The sequence below is a fragment of the Silene latifolia genome, chromosome 9 (assembly GCF_048544455.1).
Source record: "Silene latifolia isolate original U9 population chromosome 9, ASM4854445v1, whole genome shotgun sequence".
NCBI classification, from domain to species: domain Eukaryota; kingdom Viridiplantae; phylum Streptophyta; class Magnoliopsida; order Caryophyllales; family Caryophyllaceae; genus Silene; species Silene latifolia.
In genome coordinates, this window is record NC_133534.1 from 24,210,553 (window position 1) to 24,224,927 (window position 14,375).

Genomic DNA, 14,375 nt, shown 5'->3' on the forward strand with positions numbered 1-14,375 from the left:
TATTCATTTGTCTTCTCCTTGTAAAGCTTTGCATTTTCATAGGTCTCAAGCCGAAATTCATCTAACAAATTGAGGTCAAACAAACGCATTTATTGGGAGCTCTTCAAATCAAAGTTGAGATATTTGATTGCCCAATAAGCTCGGTGTTCTAGCTCCACCGGAAGGTGGCATGCTTTACCATAAACCAAGCGAAATGGCGAAGCACCAATTGATGTTTTGAAAGCGGTCCTATAAGCCCACAAGGCATCATGAAGCTTCATTGCCCAATCCTTCCTCGAGCTACTCACCGTCTTTTCCAATATCGCTTTGATTTCCCTATTTAATATCTCAACTTGACCACTCGTTTGTGGGTGGTAGCCAATTCCACAACGGTGTTAGACTCCATATTTCTTCCAAATAGCTTCAAACTTAGTCTCAAGAAAATGCGACCTTTTATCAGTTATCAAGACACGGGGCACTCCGAACCTTAGAAATATTACCATCCTCATAAACTTACTAACAACCCTAACATCATCCGTTGGGGTGTCAATTTCTTCAACCCACTTTGATACGTAATCTACCGTAACTAGGATGTAATGGTTGCCATAGGAGGAGGGGTAAGGTCCCTGTAGAAGTCACTTCCCCATACGTCAAACATTTAGATCTCCAAAATAAAGTTTTGCGAAATTTCATTTCTCTTAGAGATATTCCCGGTCCATTGACACCGGTCACAAGCTTTGACATAAGAAGCCACATCCTTGAACAAGGATTGCCAATAAAATCCACATTGCAATATCTAAGAGCTAGACTAAAAAACAAGAAATGAATCAACCAAAGTAAATTTTAAAATAAATAAGCAAGCAATTGAATACGGTTTTAATCGATTGATAAAAGGCTTAGGGCGTGATTAAATCACTAACAATTCATAATCAACATGTTAATTCTGTCAATTTATCGTCTAGGGGTAGTTTGGTGGGGGGAAAACGCCTCTAATTCGCTTAATAACTTCCTCCCGAACTCATATTAAGACACTAGTAACATCGACTCAAGTATTAACTACCTTCCGGGCTCATGACTCGATTTCCCAAACTAAAGGTTCAAGGTTAGATAAAACGGGCCCATTCTCGCTCTCCTCTTGCAATGGTCAAGGTTTAAAGCACACGATAGATTCCCGGGTTTTCTAACCCTTTTCTCAAAGGTGAAAGTCAACCCGGTTCCCGAAAGGCACCCTCTCAAGGCTCTCTCTCTTGAGTTCAACCTAGATTGGCAAGGAATGTAAAAAGGTAGTCAACTAGGCATCTAACCAATTCCCATTGGTGGACAAGGGTACCCAACCAACCAAACTCCCAATTAAAACATGAACAAGTAAATTCCAATGGAAACCCCACTAAACTCCCCTGTTGACAACAAATTTAGGTGGATCAAGTGTGTTAATTTAGTAGATCCCATGAATATGTTTATTCACATGCTTTCCTTCTTCCTTATTTGTATTAGTTTAGATTGCAACATGTGTGAGTATTTTTCTTGGTTAGGGGGATTAAGGTGTAATACTACGGTTTTATGAGTCTCTGGGTACTCTATCGAGTGGGCCTTACTCTGTCGAGTAAGGATGTTTTGATTTTAGAAACAGTATCCTACCTGTAGGGTACTCGATCGAGTAGCCTTGGTACTCGATCGAGTACGTTAGTTACTCGATCGAGTAGGTCGGTTAACGGGTGTAATTTTGACGGGTTCTGTTAATAACACGGATTAGTATATAATTCATATCGTCATCTTCATAAAACACTTTTACAAACCTAAAAATATTAAAAAGGAGATTCAAACTACGTTCTTCGCATCATCTGTGTTATTGACAAATCCCGGATCTTGAGAGGTCGGATTTCATCATTCTTTATGTCCTTGTGATCCTTCCGTCGAGGGTAAGATCTACATACCAATTTTATGGCGTTTAATTAACTCTGTTTAAACCCTAATTTGGGGGATTGGGGGTTTTGTTGGTTATTGTGATTATTAGTAATTATATGATTATGTGTTAGGAGGGGGATTCGTAGAAGAGAGGTTTTGATACAGCTGTTAAGACCGTCTACTTGTGTTGCATTCCAGGTAGGGTTCTCCCTACTCAGTATTAGTCACATAATGTGGTTTATTGTTGATTGTGGTTGTTGTAAAGTATCATATTCATATTGTGGCGGTAGTTGGATTTGGTTGTTGTTGATTGTTGTGATTGTATCTGTTTGTGTTCTTCGGGGTGCGTCCCTGGCTGAGTGGAGTCACTTGCGGGAGTGGCTTCACGCCCATGATTCGCCTTCTGTGGTACCCGCCACAGAAGGGATGTGCACATTAATGGATTTGAGTTTATCGCACGACGGAGATGAGCGGGGCTTAGGTGGGAATGGCTGCGGTCCCCCACTGGCAGCAAGGAGTAACCTGTTGCGATGGGTGCTCTGGAAGGGCTACACACTTTAGTGTGTAGTCAGTATTGAGGAGTTGGTGATGGAGTTTGGGTTGTGTGATGATTGAGTTGTGTTGTGTTCTGTCTTATTGTGATTATATAATTGTGTGATTAGTACTGACCTCGTCTTTGTTTTATAAAACTGTGGTGATCCATTCGAGGATGGTGAGCAGTTGTTGAGCAGGAATGATTAGAGGCATATGGGCTGGCTGGGATGTGTCACCACGAGCTGATTAGAGTCTTCCGCTGTAGTTCTTGAGTAGTTTTAGACTTTTGGTTTTGAGGATATGTATTATACATTTTATCAGTTTGGATTTGGATTGTAATCGCTTTAAACTTTATTACTATTTAAATGTTGTTTCGTTATTGTCTTTTGATTATCATTGCCTAGGGAAACCGAGATTGTGACATCTTCATACCTGGGTGATCCTGGTAAGACACTTGGAGTATGGGGGTGTCACAAAGTGGTATCAGAGCGACGATCGTGAAACCTGTAATCAATGAATCTAATGAACATAGGGAGTCAATTAAAATGAACCGGGGGTAGAAGTTGTAGGAGCTAATGCAAAGGCTTGGGAGACGTCCTAAAGTCGCGAACTCGCCCTGCAATTTTGAACCGGTTACATGGGAATGTGTGTCAGGGTCGTATGTGTTGTCTTTTGGTTTATATGTGTACATAACGGTATGTGTTGTGAACTGTTGAATGTTGGATGTGGAGAATTGAAAGTATGGTTAAAAGTTGAAGAGATGTGTTTTATACGTGAATTGAGTGAGAAGCATGTTGGGTGTTTATAATGTAGCAATTTAATAATAGGAAGTAGATTGTTTTGTTGATTATATGAGGAATTGCGTAGATTTTCATGCGTAGTTATAATTATAATGTCGGAGTTATAAAGGTTGCATAGTAAGTTTGGGAAAGTGAGCTAACATGCGGGTAGTGTATACGAGTCTGCATGACTCGATCGAGTAGGTGGGGTGCTCGATCGAGTGGATAGTTTGATGTTTTTCTGGTCAGAACCGTGTTTATGGGTACTCGATCGAGTACATAGGGGCACTCGATCGAGTAGGGGTCACTCAATCGAGTGGCATGTCAGCTCGGTCGAGTATGTTTATGATCAGGAGGTCTGATTGGGTTCTGGAGTCGAGGCACTCGATCGAGCATGTTAGGCACTCGATCGAGTAGCCTCCACTCGATCGAGTGGGGTCTGTGCAGACTATATACGTGTTTTGGGTTATAGTATGTATGTTTATGTCTACCTTTTTCTTATATAGTTTCAAGATGTCGCCTAAGAGAAACGCCATGTACGCTAGAGCTAAGAGCATGACCACAGATGACATAGTTAAGATGTTGGAGCACCAAGATGCTCTTACGGAAGCTTTAAAGAGAGTGAGGGAAGATAAGGAGGTTGATCACTCAAAGATCAGTCTGTACATAGCGAGGTTTAACCCGAAAGAGTATAAGGGAACCGGAGAGCCAATGCTTCTAGACAATTGGCACAGAGAGATGGAGAACATCCTAGATTTGCTGCATTGTCCGGATGAGATGAGGGTAGAACAAGTTGCGTTCTACTTGAGGGAAGCGGCAGGCGAGTGGTGGGACAAGATAAAGGTGAATGCTAGGGACATGTATGCGAACCAGGGGCTGCCTGCTATACCTTGGGAAGAGTTCCGGGGGGCATGAGGAGAGAGTTTGTACCTGAGCATATGGGGAGTAAGCTGAGAGAGGAGTTCGACGGGTTTAAGATGACATCTGTCATGTCGGTAGCTGAGTATTACCGACTGTTCAATGAGAAGTCTAGGTATGCTGAGGATATGGGGTTGAGTGATGAGAACCTAGCTCTGAGATTTTAGAAGGGGTTGACCCCCAAGATAATGGAAAAGTTACCCGTGGGAATCCTTACCAATGTTAAGGAAGCTTATGAGAGGGCTGGAAGAGCTGAGAGGCTAGTAGAGATGACTCGATAGAGGGATATTGAGAAAAGGAAGGTTGAGAGTGAGGGTGGTGGCCAATCCAATTACAAAAAGGGCAACCACACTCAGGCTAGAGCGTTTTCATCTGGTTCGGGGTTTAGTGTTGGGGCTTCCTTTGGACGTGGCCGTGGGAGTGGTTGTGGTAGTTGGGGGATGACCTGTTTCGGCTGTGGCAGTGTAGGCCACAAGAGACATGAGTGTACCAGTGTGTTGCCTGGAGGTTTTCAGAGACCGGCTCAGGGGAGCTATTCTCAAGGTCCGGTACAGAGTTATGCGAGCAACAGACCAGCTGGGTCATGGAACAAAAAGGGAGGTCAGAGCAACAACGGTGGAGGTAACCGCAATGGCGGTAATTCTTATCAGAAGCCAGCTACGAACACCAACAACAATCAGGGGTCGGGTGCTAAGCCGACTACCTCGGCCAAGATCTTGTCCGGGGAGGTGGGCAGAAGACCAGTGGAAAGCTGTTTATGATGGAGAAGAAAGCAGCTGAGGACGACGCACACGTTATCACTGGTACTTTTCTTGTTAATGGTGTTCATACCTTTGTTTTGTTTGATTCGGGGGCGTCACAGTCGTTTGTATCTTCGAGTCATATTAAACAGTTGGGTCTGAGGGAATATGAGTTTGTAAGTGAGAAAGTTTTTATACCCTCGGGTGAGTCTGTATCATGTAGGAGGTTGTATAGGGATATATTTATGATAGTTGGGCAAGTTGATCTACCTGTAGACTTGCTAGAGTTTCCCTTAGAAGGTTTTGAGATGATAGTCGGGATGGATTGGTTAGGAAAGTACAAAGCTAAGATAGACTGTCATCAAAAGAAAGTGTCTCTGAGAGGTCCTAAGGGCGTTAGTGTGTTTTATCGTGGGTTTCTTGTCAAACCCAAAGTTAAGTTGATTGCAGTTGTGACCTTGAAGTCCTATCTGAGGAAGGGATACCCGATGATCTTGTGCCATGTGAGAGATGACAAGATGGAGAGTCCGACAGTTGATCAGATACCAGTTGTGGGGGAGTTTTCAGATGTCTTTCCAGAGGAGATTCTGGGGTTGCCACCGAAGAGGGAGATAGATTTCAGTGTTGAGCTGAGACCGGGGACGGGGCCAATCTCTAAGGCACCGTACCGGATGGGTCCTAAGGAGTTGGAGGAGCTCAGGAAGCAGTTAGATGATCTGATAGAGAGGGGATACATTAGACCTAGTGTATCACCGTGGGAGCACCAGTTCTTTTTGTGAAAAAGAAAGACGGGAGCCTGAGGTTGTGCATAGATTACAGGGAGCTGAACCGAGTGACGGTGAAGAACAAGTATCCTTTGCCAAGGATAGATGACCTGTTTGATCAGTTGAGTGGTGCATCAGTCTTTTCCAAGATTGATTTGAGGTCGGGGTACCATCAGGTGAAGTTTAGGGAGGAGGACATACCAAAGACATCTTTCACGTCGAGGTATGGCCATTGTGGGTATGTGGTGATGCCTTCTGGGTTATCTAATGCGCCGGCTGTGTTTAGGGATTTGATGAACAGAGTTTTCAGTCTATTTTTGGACAAGTTTGTGTTGGTTTTCATTGATGACATCTTAGTCTATTCCAAGACTAAGGAGGAACATGAGGAGCATCTGAGGATTGTGTTGCAGACCTTGAGGGAGCATGAGTTGTATGCAAAGTTTTCCAAGTGTGAGTTCTGGTTGGAGAAAGTTGCTTTTCTGGGGCATGTGATTTCTAAGGATAGGGTAACTGTGGATCCGGCAAAGATTGAGGCAGTTACCAAGTGGGAAGCACCAAAGAATGTAGCTGAGATCAGGAGCTTCTTGGGTTTAGCTGGGTATTACAGACGGTTCGTGAAAGATTTCTCCAAGATTGCTAGACCTATGACAGCTTTGATGAGGAAAGAGAACAGGTTTCGTTGGGATGAGAGTTGTGAGACGGCGTTCCAAACCTTAAAGGAGCGTTTGACCACAACTCCAATCTTAGCATTGCCTGAAGGGAGTGAGAACTTTGAGGTTTATACAGATGCCTCAAACAACGGGTTGGGATGTGTGTTGATGCAGAACGGTAAAGTGATTGCCTATGCTTCTAGGCAATTGAAGCCTTATGAGGAGAATTATCCTACACGCGATCTAGAGTTGGGTGCAGTTTTGTTTGCTCTCAAGATTTGGAGACATTACCTTTATTGGGCGACCTTTAAGGTATTTTCAGATCACAAGAGTCTCAAGTACATCTTCACTCAAAAGGAGTTGAACATGAGACAGAGGAGGTGGATGGAGTTGATTGGCGATTATGACATGGATATTATCTACCATTAAGGGAAAACCAATGTAGTTGCAGATGCTTTGAGCAGAAAGAGTGTACATTCCTTATGCACGGCCATATCCTTGATGAGGTTGAGAGATGAGGTTGGGAGGTTTGGGATACATATGATCCAGAAAGGGGATGCCATGGGAGATTTGACAGTGCAGCCTGATCTTTATGATGATATTCGAGGTAAACAGGTGTTGGATCCTAAGATGGTGGAGTGGAGAGCTGGAGTAGAGAAAGGGAACGTGTCTAGATTCTCTATTCATACAGAGGGTAGTTTGAGGTTTGATGGGAGGTGGTGTGTCCCTAATGATGAGGAGCTGAAAAAGACAATCATGACAGAGGCACATTGTACACCATATTCGGTACATCCAGGTGGTGACAAGTTGTACAAGCATTTAAAGAAGATGTTCTGGTGGCCTGGGATGAAGAAAGAAACAGCTGAGTTTGTGGCCCGTTGTTTGACATGTCAGAGAGTTAAAGGGGAGCAGCGACGACCATAAGGTAAGATTCAGTCTTTAGAGGTACCTGAGTGGAAGTGGAAATCCATTTCCGTGGATTTTATCGTGGGTTTGCCAAAGAGTCAGCAGGGTAACAACATGATATGGGTTATAATGGATCGAGTGACCAATTCAGCTCATCTTGTGCCAATGAAAGATACATGGACTAAGGCACAACTAGCTATGGCTTATCGGAATAATGTGCTAAGGTTACATGGGGTGCCTAAAGACATAGGATCTAACAGAGATGCGAGGTTTATCTCAAGGTTTTGGAAAGAGTTGCAGGAGTCTTTGGGAACAACATTGAAGATGAGTACAGCATTTCATCCTGCAACAGATGGTCAGACAGAGAGAACAATCAAGACTCTTGAGGATATGTTACGAGCTTGTGTGATGGATTTTGGTGGTAGCTGGGAACAGAGGTTAGATTTGATTGAGTTTTCCTACAACAACAGCTATCACACTAGTATTGGCATGAAGCCATTTGAGGCTTTATATGGGAGGAGATGTAGGAGTCCGATTTGTTGGGACGACAGTGCTGATGCAGTGGTTTTAGGACCAGAGATGGTACATGAGATGGTTGAACTGATTAAGATGATCAGGGAGAGGATGAGAGCAGCTCAGGATAGGCAAAAGAGTTATGCCGATCTACATCGCCAGGATATAGAGTTTCAGGTTGGGGACAAGGTTCTTCTGAAGGTGTCTTCTATGCGTGGGGTTATGAGATTTGGGAAGAAAACCAAGCTGAGTCAGAAGTTCATAGAACCATATGATATCTTAGACCAGGTTGGAGAGGTTGCTTATCGTTTGGCTTTACCGTCTTCTTTGGATAGGGTGCATAATGTGTTTCATGTATCTCAGCTGCAGAAGTATGTGAGTGATCTGTCACATGTGTTAGAGGCAGAGAACATAGAGCTAGATGAGTCCTTGTCCTACCTTGAGGTGCCTAAGCGGATTCTTGACCGGAAGGTTAGGAAGACTAGACATGGTGAGACAGTCTTGCTTAAGATCCTTGACACGGCTATCGCAACCCTATCAAAGATAAAACCTAACGGTCTCAACTAAAATGTAGTAGAGGCAGTCGAGTATCGAATCCGCAGGGAGGTAATGTAATTATCAGCTGTCTAATTCTAGTCCTAAAGTAACAATTGGGGGGGTTGTGTTGAATTGATTTCTAAACTACGAGATTGAAGGAAAAGAGAAATAAAAGTGAAGAGCAGTAAGACAAGAAAAAAAGGTTTAAATTATCAAGAGAGAAGGGACATGTCGGGATTTCGGTTCACTACGGTAGTCCAGTGACTCAGCTGTAAATGATTCAGATGAACTAATGTGAGACGGATGCTGAAAGGTCCTTTCGGTCCACTTTCTATCCTAAAATACCACTAACTTAACTTTCATCCTCATTAGGGTAGTCTACTATTTATAGCAGGCCTATTTAGTCCAATCTTTCGATCCAGGATTAATTTTAGCCAGATTAAAGGGTGACATAGAAGTGTGCACTCAACTAAGTCGAATAAATACAATTAAATTGCTATAGTGACAGAGTCTCGTAATTAATTCGTCTAATTCATTCACTACATCGTCACATTTCTACCGCAAATCCCCTAATCCCAACATGAAAGGGGTTTAGCTACTCATATCGCTAATTAAACTAACAGCAATTAATTTTCCAGCAGTAAACATAATGAAATAACCAATAAATCGCATAAAGAGAAATTAGGGCAAAAGGAATAAAAGAAAAACAAATAATTAAAGCAACAAAAAGGTTAATTATTATTAAAGAAAGAGAAGGAATTATAGTCAATGCGATTCCGGCGTAAAGAACGATCGAATCCGAGCAATAATAATCCCAAAAATAAGTTAGAGGAAGGAAAGCAACGTACTAAGGTTTTACAGTAGAGAGTTTGATAGATGAAAAGATATCCTAATTAACCTAGTAAAGCGTGCTTAAATAGCAAACAAAATAAGTTTAGCGAAAATAAATAACTCACGGTCTGTTTAAAGCCCAAAACCAACGAAACCACTCGATCGAGTGGATTAAAACCACTCGATCGACCAACTCTTCAGCAAAATCCACTCGATCGACCAAATAGTTACTCGATCGAGTGAATGGTCTTTCTGCAACTTAAGGATCGAGTACGAAGTACTCGATCGACCACTTCTGGGATGTAGAAAACACTCGATCGAGTGGATAACAGCTCGATCGAGTGACTTGACTTCATTTCAGCTCACGTCCTCGCCTAAATGCCTCGTAATGCATGCCACGACGTTTCCAAATGCAGTATCTCACTCTGGAACAATCCCGTCTCCTCTAAATGCATGCAAAAAGGACGAAAAAGGGTACGATTCCACTACTTTCGCGATCATTCCTATAAAAAGAACAAAACGCACCAAAGTAGCCAATTTGGGGCAAAATACCATAAAAACAGTATAAATATGCATAGAAATACGTGCTGAAATAGGCTAAAAAGACTATACATTAGGCACGTATCAAATCTCCCCAAACCGAACCTTTACTCGTCCTCGAGTAAACTCAAAACTAAACTAATGGAACGAAAATGATAACTCGGAGCTAGCTTAACTTGTCTACTTGAACCAATTTAATGCAACAAAAATTAACAGTTAAAGCTAAGCAGTCAATACGCAAACGAATTATAAGCTGTTCAGAAGTATAGCCAACCTATCGACCTTGCAAGACCAACAAAATCGGACTCTCTCGTGGTCACTCTTCTCTCATGAAGTAAAGGGTGAATGTTATATGTAAAAGAGAGGAGAAAAGACAGTCACTCACCTAACTGCGACCTAAATAGCATGCATGCAACAAAAATGAAAGACAATTCAAGTACTAATGCACACACTCCAATCAATAATGTCCGTCACAGCCGAGGGCTTACAAATAATTTGGGAATAGTGTGGTTCAGGTGAGAAAGGCAAAACATGTTATGGAAATGTGGAGGTAAAAGCGCCAAGCTAGTTCCTAACAGGACCATAATAAACCATCCGAATCTCAACTGACTGAAGAACTAAGAACAAGTGCCCTTCAATTGGCACACAACTCACTAACCTCAAACACAATCTCCTCAAAAATATGGAATAAAACGGAGGTGTCAGACGGTCACAAACTTCCCTTTTTTAATACCGTCTGAATGAACCAAATCAAATAAATCAAACTTTTTCCAAATCTTTCTTTTCCTTTCACTGTACACGTGATATTCTTTTTTTTTCATTTTTTTTTCTTCCTGTTTCACGTTTTTCCTTTTATTTTTCTTTTTCAATACTTTTTTTCTTTTCCTCCTTCCTCAATTCTTATACCAACTCCAAACAAGTAATACGGACCAAACTGCAATGGAAAATATACCTCAAAAGAACATACTAACTAGCTTGACTAGGCAGGCTTAGTTTGGGATGTAGCTAATGGGTCAAAAAGGCAAATTTGGCTAATGTGGAGTTAAATGGGTGAAGAATATAAGGAAAGGGAAATTTGCAAGGCCCTCCCTGCATGTGACACCAACCACAAACCCGAATATGTGCATTTGACGAGAAATTGAATGTCATAAATGTGCAAAAAAGATGAACATGCTATGCAAGGAGTACTGCTCAAAATTCCTAATGAACTGGTCATGAATGTCACCAGTTATGGCTCTAAAAACTCAGAATTTTTAAGTAGGTTGCCAATTTATCAGGTCAAGTCTAAACAGTCAGCTATATTTGAACAGAAACTCGTAGACTATGCATATGACAAAGCAAATAACTATCAACAGAAGTGCAAGGCTCAAGCAAAAAGACAAGTTATAGTGCATTATCATCATGGAAATCTACCGTTCCGACTCAACCTATATGCAAAAATAAACGTGAAATTTTTTGAATTTTTTGAAATTTTCTATTTTTTTTTGGTGGAAAATAAAAGACAATGCAAGCTGAAAAGTAAACGTGAATGCAAAAACAGATGCAGATAAAGACTCAAAAGGATGCAATACCCTCCCCAAACCAAAACGGACAACGCCCTCGTTGTCCTCCAGCATACACCAGCAGATATATACAAGGGAACGGGAATATACAACCAGCAAAATAAAAACAATACAATAAAGGAGACAAAATAAAAGTTTAAAAGATACATACAAAATACGAACTTCCCCAAACCAGCCAGAAAACTGAGGAAGTGAGTAGACCAGTAGCTACTCGTCGTCGTCGTCACTGCTCTCACGGCCAACCTCCGCCTTGTACTCCTGGTCCTCGTCCTCCTCTCTCCTCCTCCGCTCCTGAGCGTGAGCTCTCTCCACTGCAACCTCGGGGTCCTCGTCCTCCTCCTCTGACGCCGGGTACCCCTCAGCTGGGTACCTGAAGAAGTAAGGGTGTGGCCAACCCTCCGAGATCGGTCTGTGTCGCCGCAAGTGGTACTCGTACAGAGGGTGTAAGGTCAAAGCTAAGTCCCTCTCCATACGAGCCTGACGCTCTGCAATCTCACGCAACAAACCGTAAACGGCGCCCCTTTGGTCCAGGACCGCGGGCACCACAAAGGGAGGAGGTAGTCTAAAAGTAGCCGGTAAGACCGGCTCAGTCTGGTCAGTGGGAGGTGGAGTAGGAGTAGGAGTGGTAGTAGTAGTGGGAGTAGGGGTCGAATCGGGAGTAGCCGTGGAAGGTTGGGTACTCCCTGAAGGTGTGGACCCCTCTCCAGTCTCAAGTCGCCGCTTCTTGGCGGCAGGTGCACCAGGAGTAGGTCTGGGTGGAAGGTGAAGCTGAAGTAGTGGTGGCAGACGGTGGCCCTTTGCGACAGTAGGCAAGGGCTCAAGACGGGGGAGAGTCTGACAGGGTAAGTCAACAGACAAGGAGCCGTCTATCTTCCAAGTCTGGTAGTCTGGGGTGAGCCAATGCTGAGAGAGCATGGCGTCCAGACTCAGTAGACTCTCTCCAGCGAGGTACTGCAAGTCACGAGGCCAAACGGGGAAAAGGCGACGGGCAAGAATGGTGGCTATGCTACCGCATGCAGTGGTCCCCGCCTCCTTCTTCCCCTGGCTCAGAAGGTACTGGGCGGTCAAGTAGGCAATGTTGAGGGTGAAGGGACCCTCGTAGTCGACGTTCAGGTAACCGCCCAGGATGGAGAGCTCATTGTTGGTAATGTTGTTCGGCTCCTTTCGGCCGAAGATAGTGCTCCCCATCAGTCTAAGGAAAACACGGACAGGGGGTAGGTGGACCTGATGGAGCTTTTGCTCCTAAAAAGTGGTCTGGGCCAGACACCGCCAAAGCTGACGGTAGACCTTCCTCGGGGCAGCAGTCAAGCCCGTAGAGGAAAGGTCAAGTAACCTACCAAACTCCCCTAGTGTCATCGGAAAGGTCCCGTTAAACAACCGGAAGGACACGGAAAGGCTCTCGGGGTCAGCCTCGTAGGCCCCGGGGGAGAAGGTAAAAGAGCTGAGAAACTCGAGACTCAGCTCTAAAAAGGTACGGCCTCTCATAGTGATGAGGCCAGGCATCCATGTGACCCGTAATAACTCACAAACCGACTCGTAAATGCCGAGTCTCTCTAGTGCCGTTTTCTCTAGAAAACGGGAAGGTACATGCACACACTTAAGCAGGTTATAAAACTTCGTACGGTGTAAAGCGTTGACGAATAATACCTGCGGATGATCTGGGTAAGGGTCGAGGGAGGTGTTCCCTCGGACCAATGCTGATGCGAGAAATAAAAACGACGACAGAGAAGTGCTAGGAGCGGAAGTAGAGGTAACAGGAGCCGGCGTAGCTCGAGACCGCATCTACGACCCGGCCTCGGAACTCAAAGCGGAAGCTCGTGAAGCAACAAGTGTGAGGAACCAGGGATGCTCTGAAGGCAGGTGCGACTACTGGCGAGTCCGCCACAGGTGTGAAAGTAGAGAGTGGTGCAGAGGTAGTGGCTTCTGTGGTCACCGCTGAAGAAGAACTAGCAGCAGTGCTAGCTGTGGTGGTGACCGTGGAGGAAGTGGTAGCCTGAACTAAGCTCGCAGCTGAGCTCACTGGAGTAAAAACCGTCCCTGCAGCTGAAACAAGGAAAACTGGGGCTGCAGTGGTGACTAAGGAGGTGGAAGTGGCAATAGCAGGGGCCACTGACTCACCCAAGGACGGCCTGGAGGACGAACTAGTAGATGGTAAAGAACTAGAATCCATCCTGCAACAGAGGGTAAGGGGTATGATAAGAAAATAGCTGCTAACCGTGGCTAAAACAAAGACGTAAAAACCAATATGTGACAAAGATATGACCCCTACCGATCGAGAAATTCGACTTTACAAAGAAATAAATCCCAACAAGCCTCGAAATTTCGAATCACAGAATGTAAGCAGCAGTAGGGGACGGGATAGCAGTTAACAACAGCAGCTAGCAAGCAATGACTGAGGTTAATTAAAGCATGAAAGTGTATGAACCCGTCTGACAGTCGAAAGTTTCCGACTGAGAAGCCCTAATCGCGAATTTTTGTGCAAAAGTCAGATTGAGCATGTCTAAACATTAACAGGGATGTGATATCAATCAACAGTCAACAGCAACTTCGCCATGAAGATGCTAACTAGACAAATTGCAGCAGCAATAACCCAAGTGACAGTCGAAAAACTCGACTGTCCTGAACCCATATCACAAAAATCATGTGGAATTCGAATTAAGCATGTAAAAACAGCGAAGAAGGGCAATTATGATCATCAAGCAAGCTAATTAAGGGCATACAAACACAATCAAGTCGAAAAAATTCGACTAAACAGGGATTTTCGAAACCCTATAAACCATTTACCTCATAACAATTCGAAAAAATGAAATTAAGATGCATAGAGGAAGGAGGAAACACTTACTTGATGATAAAAGACCTACAATATGCAATTAATCTTCAATAGACACGCAAAAGTAGCGATTTTTCGAGATAAAAACCGCAAACCCTAAAACCCTTTTAAAACCGAGAAGACAAGCACAAATAAAGGGGAAATCAAGGGGCTTTTGAAGATCAATTAGCAAGAAATAGATTGTAGGTGGCGGATTTGGAGATTGGGCAAGAAAATATGGGATTTGGGGATGAATTTGATCGCACAAGGGGGAGGATTAGACGAAATTAGGGATAAATGAATTAGAATTAGGAATAAAAGAGTTTAAGATAGAAAAACTCCCGTGTCCTGTTCATTTTCACTCGATCGAGTGATTTGAAACCACTCGATCGAGTGATTTGGTGGTCC